The 14480-nt window shown below is 44.8% G+C and overlaps 1 protein-coding gene across 9 annotated transcripts in view; it reads right to left on the bottom strand.

Annotated features, from left to right (window-relative positions):
- ankrd6b (ankyrin repeat domain 6b) overlaps positions 1-14480 on the bottom strand; it is a 213173-nt gene that overhangs the window by 191341 nt on the left and 7352 nt on the right. For 7 of the 9 annotated variants that reach the window (XM_048530340.2, XM_048530349.2, XM_048530348.2 and 4 more), the window contains exon 1: positions 6726-6884. The exons of the other annotated variants lie outside the window; for them this stretch is intronic. The gene's annotated coding sequence lies outside the window, so the exon portion shown is untranslated. Of the gene's footprint in view, positions 1-6725; positions 6885-14480 lie in introns of those variants that run through there. 9 annotated transcript variants of the gene reach the window in all.

The raw sequence follows: 14480 nt of genomic DNA, 5'->3' as shown, positions 1-14480 counted from the left end.
TCAGGAATCTGCTTTGGAAAAAACAACTACGGCTCCTCCAACCATATAAAAATGGTCCAGAGACTGTTAGAATATCTGTAATATCTTCACATCTTCAAAACTCTTAATCTTGGTCAAGAAATATACAGACCTCTTAAAGTTGTCAATCAAATAAAATTAGGCTTTCAGTTTGTTCAAAAAGAATCTATTCCATGTTGATGCATTTGAGATTTTGTAGCTTAGCCAAGCATAAGTAATGAATCCAGGTAGAGAACTAGATGTATAGAAATCTGTTTCTGCTAATGCAGTTCCCAGTTAGAAAACGTGGAAGGGTCATGGATAGGACCTTTTGAAAAAACCTTTCAAGAAGTTCCCAGTGCCTCTGAGCAGCCCTGAACCACATCTCCTGGAAGAGCCCACCCTGTGAAAATTATAGTCAGCTAAGAGATATCTATTCCCACAATGCAGCTATCCAGGTTGGGTGTGCAAAGTATGGGTTTGTTACTCAGACCCTTACCTTGTGATAATGAAAATTGCTGACACTGGGAAAGGGGGCATATGGACTAGAATCAGACACTAGCAGCTTTCTGTAAAATGGCTCCAAAGTCAGCGTGACCCGCTGTATATTACTAGTAGCAGTAGTGATATTACCAGATTACGAGCAGTAAGTCCTACACTTTCAGGAAGCCAAAATTTAATTGATTGAAAAAGCACTTTAATGTTTTAGACTAAATCTTCACAACTTAATTGGGTATCTTGAATCATTCATTTTGTGCACTCAGCAGACATGCTGCAGTTTAAAGGGCCCTGATGCACACTACCTTTACCGTAGAGGTCTGCTGGGTGGGGTGGGGGTAGAGGGAGAGTTTTACATAGAGCTGGGTCTGCTGACACTGGAAATAGATTGCAGGAGCCGCAGGTGGTGAATGCCACGCAAGGCTAGTTAGAAGGCCAACCTCGTTCTCTGGACTTTATCCAAGTCATTTTAGAAATTAAAGCAAAGGTTGCTGGAAAAGCTCAGTAGGTCTGGTAACATCTTTGAAGGGAAATCAGAGTTAATGTTTCAGCACCAGTGAATCTCCCTCAGAACCGGGCCTGAAACGTTAACTCTGATTTCTTTTCACAGATGCTGCCAGACCTGCTGAACTTTTACAGCAACTGCCAATTTTTGTTTCTGATTTACAGCATCAGCAGTTCTTTCCATTTTTATTTTAGAAGCTGTTTGGCCCTCTGACACTCATAACTCACGCACCTTTTATGTACCTCAGTAACAGATACCCCTACCCATCACCATGCCCCCTCAAACCCACATGGCTCCTCCATGACGACTCTTGGCTGCCACACCTCCCCACGCCAAGGGGTCCACAGCCTTGTATGTCTCAGTATTGCAGGTACGCACCTAAATACTTCTGAAATGTTGTGAGGGGTTCTGTCTCTTCTATCCTTACAGACAGTGAGTTCCAGACTCCCACCAGCCTCGGGTGAAAAAATTTCAACTCAGATCCCCTGTAAGCCTCCTGCTTCTTACCATAAATGGATGCCCCTTGCTCACTCCACCAAGGGGAAAAAAGACTTTTTCCTGTCTATCCTGTCATAGCCCCTCAATAATTTATACATCTCAATCTCCTCTGCTCCAGAGAAAACAACCCTAGTCAGTCCAATGTTTCTTCATATTGTACATAAGATGGCACCATGTGGGGCGACATTGTACACTTTTCACTGTACTCCTATACCTGAGTACATGTGACAATAAACCTAATTCCAATTCTAAATACAACTCTCTACCTCAAGCTAAGTCGCAGTCAATCTTCTGTGCTTCCTCTCCACTGTTATCACATGCCCCCAAAAACTGGATTGCAGAACTGGACACAATAGTCTAGCTTTAGCCTAACCAACACTTCCAGCATAACCTTCATGGTCTTATGCTCTATACCTCAACTAAAAAGGGCAGGTATCATACAAGCCCTCATCACTTTATTTACCTGTCCTGTTACCCCATGGGACTGGTCAATTAGCACACTGAGGTCCCACTGATCATCAGTGCTTCTCAGGATCCTATTGTGCCTTGCTGCTCTTAAACTATATGCCCGAGCTCATACTTAAGTTTATTCCTCTACTTCATCTGTATGTTATGTCTTTTATGTGTTAACGTGCTGAAATTTAATAAAAAGTGGATAATAAAACGGATAACAAGGATTGGATAAGAAACTATGAAGGCAATAAAATTATGTTAATATGACAAATGCTGATTCACGGTTGCAAAATATAACATATTTCATCAGTATCCACAAACTACTTTTACTATTGAACAGTTGTTTCAGGACAGGAAAATCACGAAGTGAATGGATCGATGATCAAAACAGATGAACAGTAATGAGTGAAATAAATATTCCCCACTCTTACTTTCACTTCCATATAACAACACCAAGTGACAAATTAGAATATTTTATGGTTGAAAAGGCAACTTTCATTAGAGGAAAATGGATGTTAAACTATAGTATTACAACAGGCATGAAAAAGTACAGCACCGAAGTTATGTGGAAAAGAAATGTACACTTCTCACTTAAAAATATTCAGTACATCTGAGAACTTTAATTGCACTATTAAAATTGTTGAGGAATTTCCCCAAGTATAAATCATGCATATTTTTTATGATTGAATACTTATGCAAACTGTTTTGGCGACATATAAATAAATGTTTCTTATCTGTCAAACAACTCTTCTCATCTCATTTCACTGAAGCAGTACTAGGTAGCAAATTAGTGCCAGTCTGGTTAATAAAAACTGAGTTTTTCATTTTTACCAGGATACAATCCCCAAGAATATGTTATCACAAATATAAAGTACAGATGTTACAATCCATTTAGTTGCTTCTTCCACAAAAAGATAACAGCGCAACAACATCACTTCTAAGTTTTCTTACAAGTCACAACACTTCCCTCTGTCAAAGTCTTGAAATTCTCCAACACGCACAATTACTGCAAGAACTGCATTTATATGAGGAGAACGTTGGCCATCATTGAATTCTCAAGGCAGTTACAGTTGGGCAAAAATGCGACCTTGCCAGGCCAGCACACATCTTAAGCACTAACTTAATTACACCGACACGCACACATTATCTCCAAATTACTCCAGGTATTTGCTATCATGTCTTTTCTTAAATAGTTCCACACTTCTCACAAACCAAAACACATTCTTCTACATTAAAGTCATCTTTTTAAAAAAAAGATCAAATTTCCACAGTGATTTCCCGATCTTCTGCCATAAATCAGGCTGATGTGTAACAGAGACCCGGGGGGGGGGGGGGGGGGGGGGAGAAGAAGAGACGAAAAACATTGTGTAAATTCATTTGCAGAATGTCTTATTTAAAACAAAAAAGACTGCCAAATTATTTCACCGCCTTAACAGCTTCTAATGCCTGCCCCCACCCAATGCCCCCAGCCACCTACAGGTCATGCTGGATTCTAGGGATGCCTCTCCTTATGTTCTGTTCCCTCCCTATCACTCTCTAAAATGTTATATATCAATCTACCTATCAACTGTGTCTATCTGCACACCTCTCAAAGATAGCTTTACATAGCCGAGACGCCAACTCTATGACACCTCCTCCTACCGGCCCCTTGATCATGACCCATGGCCCTGACCACACCCACAGCCTCCAACCTCATTGTTCCCCAACCCCACACCGCTCGCTTCTATCTCCTTCCCAAAATCCACAAACCTGGCTGTCCCAGCCGATTCATTGTCTCTGCCTGCTCCTGTCCCACTCAACTCAACTCTGCTCTGTTTTCTGCCTCCTGGTCCACAAGCTCCCCACCTACATCTGGGATACCACCCGTACCGTCCTACTGCAAGTCCCGGGCCCCCAACACCTCATTTTCACCTCTGTACGATTGTATCCCCCACGTGGATGGCCTAAAAGTCCTCCGCTTCTTCCTCTCCCACAGGCCCAACCAGCTCCCCCTTCACCAACACCCTCATCCACTTAACTAAACTCGTCCTTACAGTTAACAACTTCTCCTTTAACTCTTCCTATTTCCTGCAGACTAAAGGGAGTGGTCATCGACACCCGTATGGGTCCAAGCTATGCCTGCCAGTTTGTAGGATAGGTGGAACAGTCTTTCTTCCACTGCCACACTGGCACCATCGCCCACCTCTTCCTTCATTATATCGATGACTACATCGGCGCCGCCTTGTACTCCCATGAGGAGTTTGAACAGTTCATCAACTTTACTAACATCCTTCACTTCAACCTCAAATTGACCTGGACCATTTCTGAAACCTCTCTGTCCTTCTTGGACTTCTCTGTCTCCATCTCTGGTGACCACCTTGAAACCGATATCTATTTCAAGCCCACCGACTCCCACAGCTACCTGGACTACACCTCCTCTCACCCACCCTCCTGCAAGAATGCGACCCCCTACTCCCAATTCCTCTGCCTCCACCGTGTCTGCTCCCAGGATGGCGTGTTCCACTCCCGAACATCCCAGATGTCCTTTTATTTCAAGGACCACAACAGCCCCTCTCTGATGATCGAAAATGTCCTCAACTGCATCTCTTGCATTTCCCACACCTCTGCCCTCACATCCCCTCCCCCCCAACAAAAACAAAGACAGAATCTCCCTTATCTTCACGTCTCCTCACTAACCTCCATATTCAACTTACCATTCTCTGCTACTTCCACCACCCACGATCCAACCCCCCACAACCAAAGATATATTTCCCTCCCCACCCCCACCTGCCTCTTGTAGGAACCGCTGTCTCCGTGACTCCCCCGTCCGCTCCATACTCCCCACTAGCCCCACCACACGTGACACCATTCCCTGCAACTGCAGGAAGTGCAACACCTGCCCCTACACCTCCCCCCTCACCTCCATTCAAGGCACGAAACAAACCTTTCACATCATACAGATGTTCACCTGCACATCTGCTAATGCGGTATATTGCATCCGCTATTCCCGATGTGGCCTCCTCTACATCGGTGACACCAGGTGGAGGCTCAGAGACCATTTTGTAGAGCATTTGTGCTGTTCGTGACAAACAACAACACCTTCTGGTCATGAACTACTTTAAACTTACCCTCCCACTCCCTGGGTGACATGTCCATCCTGGGCCTCCTCCAGTGTCACAATGACGCCACCCACAAACTGGGGGAGCAGCACCTTATATTCCACCTTGGGAGCCTACACCCAATGGCCTAAACATGGAATTCACCAGTTTTAAAATCTCTGCAGCCCCCATGTTAATCCTCCTTCTCGTCCCTGCCTCCCTGACCTGACACAACCTGTCCACCTTCTCTCCCAGCTATCCATCCCTCCCACCTCACTGACCAATCCCCACCACTCCCTACCTGCAATCACCTATCTCGACCCTACCTACCTTCCCCAGCCCCATCCCTCCTCTCTCTTTTTATTTCAGCTCTTCCTTCCCCCTCCCCATTTCTGAAGAAGGGTCCCGTCCCGTTCCTACTCCTGTGATGCTGCCTGGCCTGCTGTGTTCCTCCAGCTCCAGACTGTGTTATCTCTGCACACCTCTCAATCTCTCCTTTATGCCCTGACAGCAGCCTGAGAAGTGTTTTTGTACAAGAGTCATCTCCAGTCATCAGAATTTTATTTAAAATATCAGTCACCACCAGTCTTAGCGTCCTGAGATAAATATCATTTCTCAGAGAGGAATTTGTTATTTTTTTTAACCTGTGTGTAGGCAATGCCAACATTTGTTTGTGGGATCTGTAAGAGTTGAGATCGTACACTTTTATGTCATGCTTCAAGGAACTGATTATTGAATACATGAACCATTCTTAGTTTAAACACAATCTGCAACCTTAACTAATCTAAATACAGTGTGGTGCTGGAGGAACACAGCAGGTCAGGCAGTATTAGAGGAGCAGGAGAGGACTCCTGATGAAGGGTGCAAACAGAAACGTCGACTTTCCAGGTCCTCTGATGCTGCCTGACCTGCTGTGTTCCTCCAACTCCACACTCTATTGGTTCTGACTCCAGCATCTGCAAATCTTGCTATCTCCTTAATTAGTCTCAATATTATCAATAGTCTAAGGCACAGTTTTATTTTCGGAGAAATGTTGTTTGCCATTATGGTTACACCTACAACAGGACAATATTTTCCTGTGGATTGAACAAAGGACCGAAAACAAAAGTTCAAACAAAGACGTAATTTTCACGATGTTTCCTGAACAATTTAATTTTGATGTCGAAGTTCGCCAAAATAAAGCAATGCTGATCAGCACTGTCAAAAGAAAGCAGCACGTTTATGTTTGGAATCCGTTTCAAATAAACAAATATGAACAAAGTTAATAAATTAAGCGCAATACAAGGTAGAATGTGTCATTGCACATTCGAAAAACATCATGTAGCTAATGTCCTGGGCTCCCTGCGCTGAGAGGAGCATCTCCCACTGGATTAGCAGTTTACACAGAATCACAATCTCTTACACCAAACTAGTCCTGGCTCACATATCTACCAGCCACCTTCCTCACCTCTAACTGTTCAAGATAGTGTTTGTTTCTGAAAGTGTCAGCGAAATCAGTCTCTCTGTTACACTGCACTCATACACACAGAGATTCAGAAAGCACGGAAGCTCGTAAATAACCCAGCAGTTACACATATGACAAGGCCAACAAACCTATTATGAAAACTAATGCGATATAGCAACTTCGCGTGAACGACTTAGACACAAGCTTTTCTTAAAATAAGCCACAAAAAAACGAAAGAAAACCTGAAACTTACCTTTGATTGAAATTATGCCCGTTATTTTGTTTCTCTTTCCCAAATATGCACCGAGCAATCAATTTGTGAGAACTTGCAGCCTTTTATTGTTGGTCTCTCACTTTCTTACTACGCAGGTTGAGCCTCGCGTATTGCCCGATAATCGCAGCAACACCGCCGTTCTCGAGCGCCTACTAGGCTTCAGACCCTCTAACTGCAGCTCAACTCCGCTATCCCTGAGCGACTCCTGGAGTTGAGACCCTCTTAGCGCAGCTCAACACTACTGTCCCTGAGCGACTCCTGGAGTTGAGAACCTCTCAGTGCAGCTCAGCATCACTGTCCCAGAGTGACTCCTGGGGTTGAAGCCCTCTTCCGGTAGCTCAGCTCCACTGTCCCTAAACCATCACATCCTGTCACTACATTTCACTTCTCGCCCTAGGATTGAGAACCTATATCACAGGAGCTCTGCTTTTGTGCCTCATCTCCGGAACTAGCACTATGTTACTCTAAGTCAGCATTGGCTGACAACTTGGCACAGCAGCTCTTCCAAATTGTTCCTACATGACCGATGGAGCTCACAATCTATTACTGCAACTCAGCTTCCGTGCCGCTAAGAGCCCATTCCCTATCAAGATAACAAAGTGCTCTTGAGATGATGCTTGGCCTGCTGTGTTCATCCAGCTTCACACTTTGTTTTCTTGGATTCTCCAGCATCTGCAGTTCCCTTTATCTCCATTCCCTACCAATGCACATTTACAAAGCTGACCCTGAGTAACCCCTGGGGATGTTGTGCTGATCGTGTCACCATGTCTGACGTAACAAAGCAACGTCACAAAAATTTTCACGCTCAAAACAGATGGCAATTCCTTGAAAAACTGGCAGCTTAAAGAAGTGTCCTGGGCATACCAAATCATAATAAACTGTCCTTTTTAGTTAACAAGATGTAGAGCTGGATGAACACAGCAGACTAAGCTGCATCAGAGGAGCAGGCAAGTCCTAGACCCTTCTCAGAAATGTGGGATGGGAAGGGGTTTCTGAAATAAATAGGGAGAGACGAGGAGGCACGTAGAAGATGGATAGAGGAGAAGGTAGGTGGAGAGGAGACAGATAGGTCATAGAGACGGGGGTGGAGCCAGTAAAGGTGAGGGTAGGTCGGTCCAGGGAGGATGAACAGGTCAAGAGGGTGGGATGATGTTAGTAGGTAGGAGATATGGGTGGGGCTTGAGGTGGGAGGAGGGGATAAGTGGGAGGAAGGATAGGTTAGGGAGGCCGGGACGAGCTGAGCTGGTTTTGGGATGCGGTGGGGGAGGGGAAATTTTGAAGCTTGCGAGGTCCACATTGATACCATTGGGCTGCAGGGTTTCAAAGCAGAATATGAGTTGCTGTTCCTGCAACCTTTGGGTAGCATCATTGTGGCACTGCGGGAGACCCAGAATGGACACGTTGTCTGACGATTGGGAGGAGGAGTTGAAATGGTTCGCGACTGGGAGATGCAGTTGTTTAGTGCGAACCAAGTGTAGGCATTCTGCAAAGTGGCCCCCAAGCCTCCGCTTGGTTTCCCCGATGTAGATCGGTTCACACTAAACAACTGCACCTCCCAGTCGTGAACCATTTTAACTACCCCTCCCATTCCTCAGACAACATGTCCATCCTGGGCCTCCTGCAGCCCAAAACCAGCCCAGCTCATCCCCGCCTCCCTAACTTGTCCTTCCTCCCACCTACCCCCCTCCCACCTCAAGCCCCACCCCCATCTCCTACCTACTAACATGCTGCCCGCTTGACCTGTCCATTCTCCCTGGACTGACCTATCTCCTCCCTACCTCCCCACCTACACTCATCTTTACTGGCTCCATCTCTGCCTCTTTGACTTGTCTGTCTCCCCTCTCGACCTATCTTCTCTTCTGTCCATCTTCTATCCACCTCCCCCTCTCACTATTTATTTCAGAACCCCGTCCCCCTCCCCCATTTCTGAAGAAAGGTCTGGGCCCGAAACGTTAGCCTTCCTGCTCCTCTGATGCTGCTTCCCTGCTGTGTTCATCCAGCTCTACACCTTGTTGTCTCAGTTTCTCCAGTATCTGCAGTTCCTACTATTTCTGTCCTTTCCAGCTGATTATTTATCTCTTGTGTGTGTACAACTTTCTGCACTTTTTAAAAAAAATTCCCACTCAGGCTTCCAAATCCATTGGAACATATTCCTGCGTTTTCACCAAATAAGTCTGCATTTCATTCAACCAGTTTTATCTCCGTCTCCAAGACATTTATAATCTGGAAACTAAACTATTCAAAGAAATTTACAAAGACAAATTAGTTTTAAAGTTTGAATAACTTCTCTCCGAGGTAGGTTGCAGCGGTATCCAAGAAACTAATTGTTAATTCTGGGACATGCAGGACATACCGGACAGTTGTCATCCCCATCCTCTAAGGAGGTCAGGTGCTTACAAAGTCCTCTGGATTTTGCCTTTAAAGACTTGCCCAGAAATGAAGAAAGATATTATCCTTACCAGACTTCCACAGATAAGCAAAGTAACTGTGTGGAGGTCAGCTATCATTACCAGATGATTCCAGGGGGAGTTTCCAGTAAATTCCTTGAATTCTCCACTTAACATCATTGTGGGAATACATTCAGCAATAGACAACAGCAATTCCAGGAAGTAGTTCACCATCACTGCTCAAGGACATCCCTGGATGGACAACAAACATCTGCCATGCTAACAATGTCCATATCTTCAGAATTATTGTTAAAAATATTGCCACTGACTTGGGTCTTCCAGGAGTACAGTCCTCTGTCAGCTGCACCCACATGTACATTCTTCTCAAGCTGAAGTTCTCATTAATGTAATAAAGTGTGAGGCTGGATGAACACAGCAGGCCAAGTAGCATCTCAGGAGCACAAAAGCTGAGATGCTGCTTGGCCTGCTGTGTTCATCCAGCTTCACACTTTATTATCTTGGATTTCCAGCATCTGCAGTTCCCATTATCTCTTCTCATTAATGTATACAGTTCACTGCAGCCGAAGCGTTACCATTGTTAGGAAAATGATGTAGCATCTTATCACAGTATTTGAGCATCCCAGTCTGCTTTAAGCACTGAATTAATTTTGAGGTGGAGTGGCCACCAGCAACACCTCACAAACAGTAATGTGATCAATGTACTGTGAGTGTCATACATTGATGCTCACGTAATATCATTACTATAGAACCTCAGGGGTGGAATCAAAGGAGTCAGCCAAATTGTACACAATATGAACATACAATAACAAATGCAATGATTCACCAATTAATCTATTTTTAGTTTGGTGGTTGATGGATAAATGTTGGCCAGGACATAAAGAATGCTCCCTGCTCACTTTGGAATATTGCTTACATTCTGTGACTAGGCAGTGAGGCTTTGGTTTCATAGCTTATCTGAATTTCTAATAGAGCAAAATTCCCTCAGTTCAGCAGAACAAGTTAATTTAAGGGAGGTAATCGTGGAAATGGCTCAGTTGGATATCCAAAGGATACCTATACAAAAAAAAAGCACACATTTTCCACTGTGAGCACCATAAGCAAAGGGAAAGGCAGAAAACCAGGGAGATCCTGGGAAGGTGAATGAGGGAAGACCTACCTCGGGTATTTGCAGCGATAAATAACAGTATGTGTTTAATAAATTTTCGTAAACAGCTTGATTGGGGATAAAAATGTCAGTCAGTGGGGTTAAGTGCCGCACTCACGAGATGTGGGAGATCCACAATGCTTTCAATATCATGGACAACTACATCTGCAGCAAGTGCACTCAACTGCAGCTCCTCACAGACTGCATGGATAGGTTGGAGTGGCAATTGGATGCATTAGGAGCATGAGGGTGCCAGAAAACATCACAGAGAGTAGTTTTAGAGATGTGGTGACACCCAAGGTGCAGGCAGACAGATGGGTGACCACTAGAAGGGCCAGGTAGCCGGTGCAGGAATCCCCTGTGGTCATCCCCCTCTCTAACAAGTATATCATTTTGGATACTGTTGGGGCGGATGACCAATCAGGGGACAATAGCAGCAGCAGGCACACTGGTGGCACCACAGCTGGTTCTGTTATTAAGAAGGGAAGGACAAAGAGCATTGGAGCAGTAGTTATCTGGGACTCAACAGTTAGAGATTCAGATAGGCACTTCTGTAGACGTAAAAGAGACTCCCGGATATTGTGTTGCCTCCCTGGTGCCAGGATCCAGGATGTCTCTGAGCAGGCAGAAAGCATTCTGAAGAGAAAGGGTGAAAAGCCAGCAGTCATGATACACGTTGATACTAACGACATAAGTATTATGAAAGAAGAGGTCCTCCAGCAGCAGTTCAGGGATTTAGGTAGAAAGTTAAAGAGCAGGACCTCCAAGGTTGTAATCTCAGTTTTACTCACTATGCCACATGCCAGTGAGGCTAGAAATAGGAGGATTGTACAACTCAACACTCTAGATCATTGGGATCTCTCCCGAGGCAGGTGGGACCTGTATAAGAAGGACAGGTTGCAACTAAACTAGGGAAGAACAAATATTCTGGCTGAGAAGTTTGCTGGTGTCACTCGGGAGGATTTAAACTAGCTCGGCAGGGGTGTGGGAACCAAAGTATAGGTGAATTAACTGAAAGGGAACTGGAGAATAGGGCCAGTAAGACTCAGAGGAAGAGCAGGCAGGATGTGATTGCGAAACAAAGCGGATCTGATGGACTGGAGTGCATCAGTTTCAATGCGAGAAATGTAACAGGTAAGGCAGATGAACTTAGAGCTTGGAGTAGTACTTGGAACTATGATGTTATTGCTATTACAGAGACTTGGTTAAGGGAGGCACAAGATTGGCAGCTTAACATTCCAGGATACAGATGTTTCAGGTGTGATGGAGGGGGATATAAAAGGGGTGGTGGAGTTGCAAGACTTGTTAAGGAGGTTATCACAGCTATACTGCAGGAGGACACCTCGGATGGCTCATACAGTGAGCTAATTGCGTAGAGCTCAGGAGTAGGAAGGGTGCAATCACAATGTTTAGGCTTTACTACAGGCCTCCCAACAGCCAGCAGGAAACAGAAGCACAAATATGTTGGAAAGATGTAAAAGTAACGGGGTTGTTGTCGTGGGTGATGTTAACTTCCCATATATTAACTGGGATGCACTTAGTGCTTGGGGCTTGGATTAGGCGGAGTTCGTAAGGAGCATCCAGGAGGGCTTCTTGAAACAGTATGTAGATAGTCCAACTAGGAAAGGGGCCGTACTGGACCTAGTATTGGTGAATGAGCTTGGCCAGGTGGCCGGTGTCTCCATACAGGAGAAGCTCGGGAACAGTGATCACAATTCAGTAAGCGTTAAGGTACTGTTGGATAAAGATAGGTGTAGTTGTCAGGTGAAGGTGCTAAATTGGGGCAACACTAATTACAACAATATTACAACTGAAGAATGTAGATTGAAGACAGATGTTTGAGGGCAAATCAACATATGGTATGTGGGAGGCTTTTAAGTGTAAGTTGCTAGGAACTCAGGACCGGCACATTCCTGTAAGGATGAAGGATATGTATGGCAAGTTTAGGAAACCTTTGATAACAAGAGGCACTGTGACCCTAATCAAAAAGAAAAAGGAAGCACTTATCAAGCCTAGGAGGTTGGGAACACACAAAGCAAGGGTGGAATACAAGGAATGTTGAAAGAAACTTAAGGAGTCAGGAGGGCTAAAGGGGGTCATGAAAAGTAATTGACCAACAGGATTAAGGAAAATCATTTAATACATATATAAAGAGCAAAAGAATAGCCAGGCAGAGGGTTGGTTCACTCAAGGACGGGGAAGAGAATTTATGTTTGGAGCCAGAGGAAATGGGTAAGGTATTAAATGAATACTTTGCATCAGTATTCACCACAGAGTTGGACTTGGTGGATGATGAATCTGGGGAAGGGTGCGTAGATAGTTTGGTTCCTGTTGAGGTCAGAAGGAAGAGGCAGTGGGGGTCTTGAAAAACATGAAGGTAGACAAGTTCCAAGGGCCTGATGGGATATACCCCAAAATACTGAGAGAGGCAAAAGAGGAAATTGCTGGGGCCTTGAGGGAGATCTTTGTATCCTTTCTGGCTACAGGGTAGATGCCAGAGGACCGGAGAATAGCCTTTGAGGATAGTGTCTTTCATTAAGAAGGGTGGCAAGGATAATCCAGCTAATTACAGGCCTGTGAGCCTTATGTCAGTGGTAGGAAATTTATTGGAGAAGATTTTTTAGAACATAGAACATAGAACATAGAACGGTACAGCACAGAACAGGCCCTTCAGCCCACAATGTTGTGCTGACCATTGATCCTCATGTATGCACCCTCAAATTTCTGTGACCATATACCTGTCCAGCAGTCTCTTAAATGACCCCAATGACCTTGCTTCCACAACTGCTGCTGGCAAGGCATTCCATGCTCTCACAACTCTCTGCGTAAAGAACCTGCCTCTGACATCCCCTCTATACTTTCCACCAACCAGCTTAAAACTATGACCCCTCGTGCTAGCCATTTCTGCCCTGGGAAATAGTCTCTGGCTATCAACTCTATCTATGCCTCTCATTATCTTGTATACCTCAATTAGGTCCCCTCTCCTCCTCCTTTTCTCCAATGAAAAGAGACCGAGCTCAGTCAACCTCTCTTCATAAGATAAGCCCTCCAGTCCAGGCAGCATCCTGGTAAACCTCCTCTGAACTCTCTCCAAAGCATCCACATCTTTCCTATAATAGGGAGCCCAGAACTGGACGCAGTATTCCAAGTGCGGTCTAACCAAAGTTTTATAGAGCTGCAACAAGATCTCACGACTCTTAAACTCAATCCCCCTGTTAATGAAAGCCAAAACACCATATGCTTTCTTAACAACCCTGTCCACTTGGGTGGCCATTTTAAGGGATCTATGTATCTGCACACCAAGATCCCTCTGTTCCTCCACGCTGCCAAGAATCCTATCCTTAATCCTGTACTCAGCTTTCAAATTCGACCTTCCAAAATGCATCACCTCGCATTTATCCAGGTTATACAGGATTTGCTCCCACTTAGAAATAAGTGGGTGTGTGAGCGAGAGATAACATGGTTTTGTGCAGAGGAGGTCGTGTCTCACTAACATGGTTAAGATTTTTGAGAAAGTGACGAAAATAATCAATGAGGGTAGGGCAGTGGATGGTGTCTACATGGACTTCAGTAAGGCCTTTGACAAGGTCCCTCATGGCAGGCTGATACAGAAAGTAAAGTCGCATGGGGTCTGAGGTGAGCTTGCAAGATGGATAAAAAAATCTGGCTCGGTCATATAAGACAGAGAGTAGCAGAGGAAGGGTGTATTTCTGAATGGAGGGCTGTGACTAGTGGCATTCCTCAGGGATCAGTGTTGGGACCTTTGCTATTTGTAATATATATAAATGATTTGGAGGAGAATGGAATGGTCTGATTAGTAAGATTGCTGATGACATTTAGGTTGGTGGGATTGCTGCTAGCAATGAGGAACATCAAAGGATATAGCTGGATATAGATCAGCTTGTGACTTGAGCAGTGAGATGGCAGAAGGAGTATTATGTTCAATTCTGGTCACCACACTACCAGAAGGATGTGGCTGCTTTGAAGAGGGTACAGAAAAGATTAACCAGGATGTTGCCTGGCTTGGTGGGCATTAGCTATGAGGAAAGGTTGGAGAAACTTGAGTTGTCCTCACTGGAATGATGGAGGTTGAGGGGTGACCTGATAGAGGTCTGCAAGATTATGAAGGGCATGGACAGACTGCACAGTCAGAAGCTTTCTCCGCGGGTGGAGGAGTCAGTA

The sequence above is a fragment of the Stegostoma tigrinum genome, chromosome 4, assembly GCF_030684315.1.
Source record: "Stegostoma tigrinum isolate sSteTig4 chromosome 4, sSteTig4.hap1, whole genome shotgun sequence".
Taxonomy (NCBI): domain Eukaryota; kingdom Metazoa; phylum Chordata; class Chondrichthyes; order Orectolobiformes; family Stegostomatidae; genus Stegostoma; species Stegostoma tigrinum.
The sequence above is the reverse complement of the archived record's forward strand: the minus strand, read 5'-3'. Positions and strand labels throughout refer to the sequence as shown.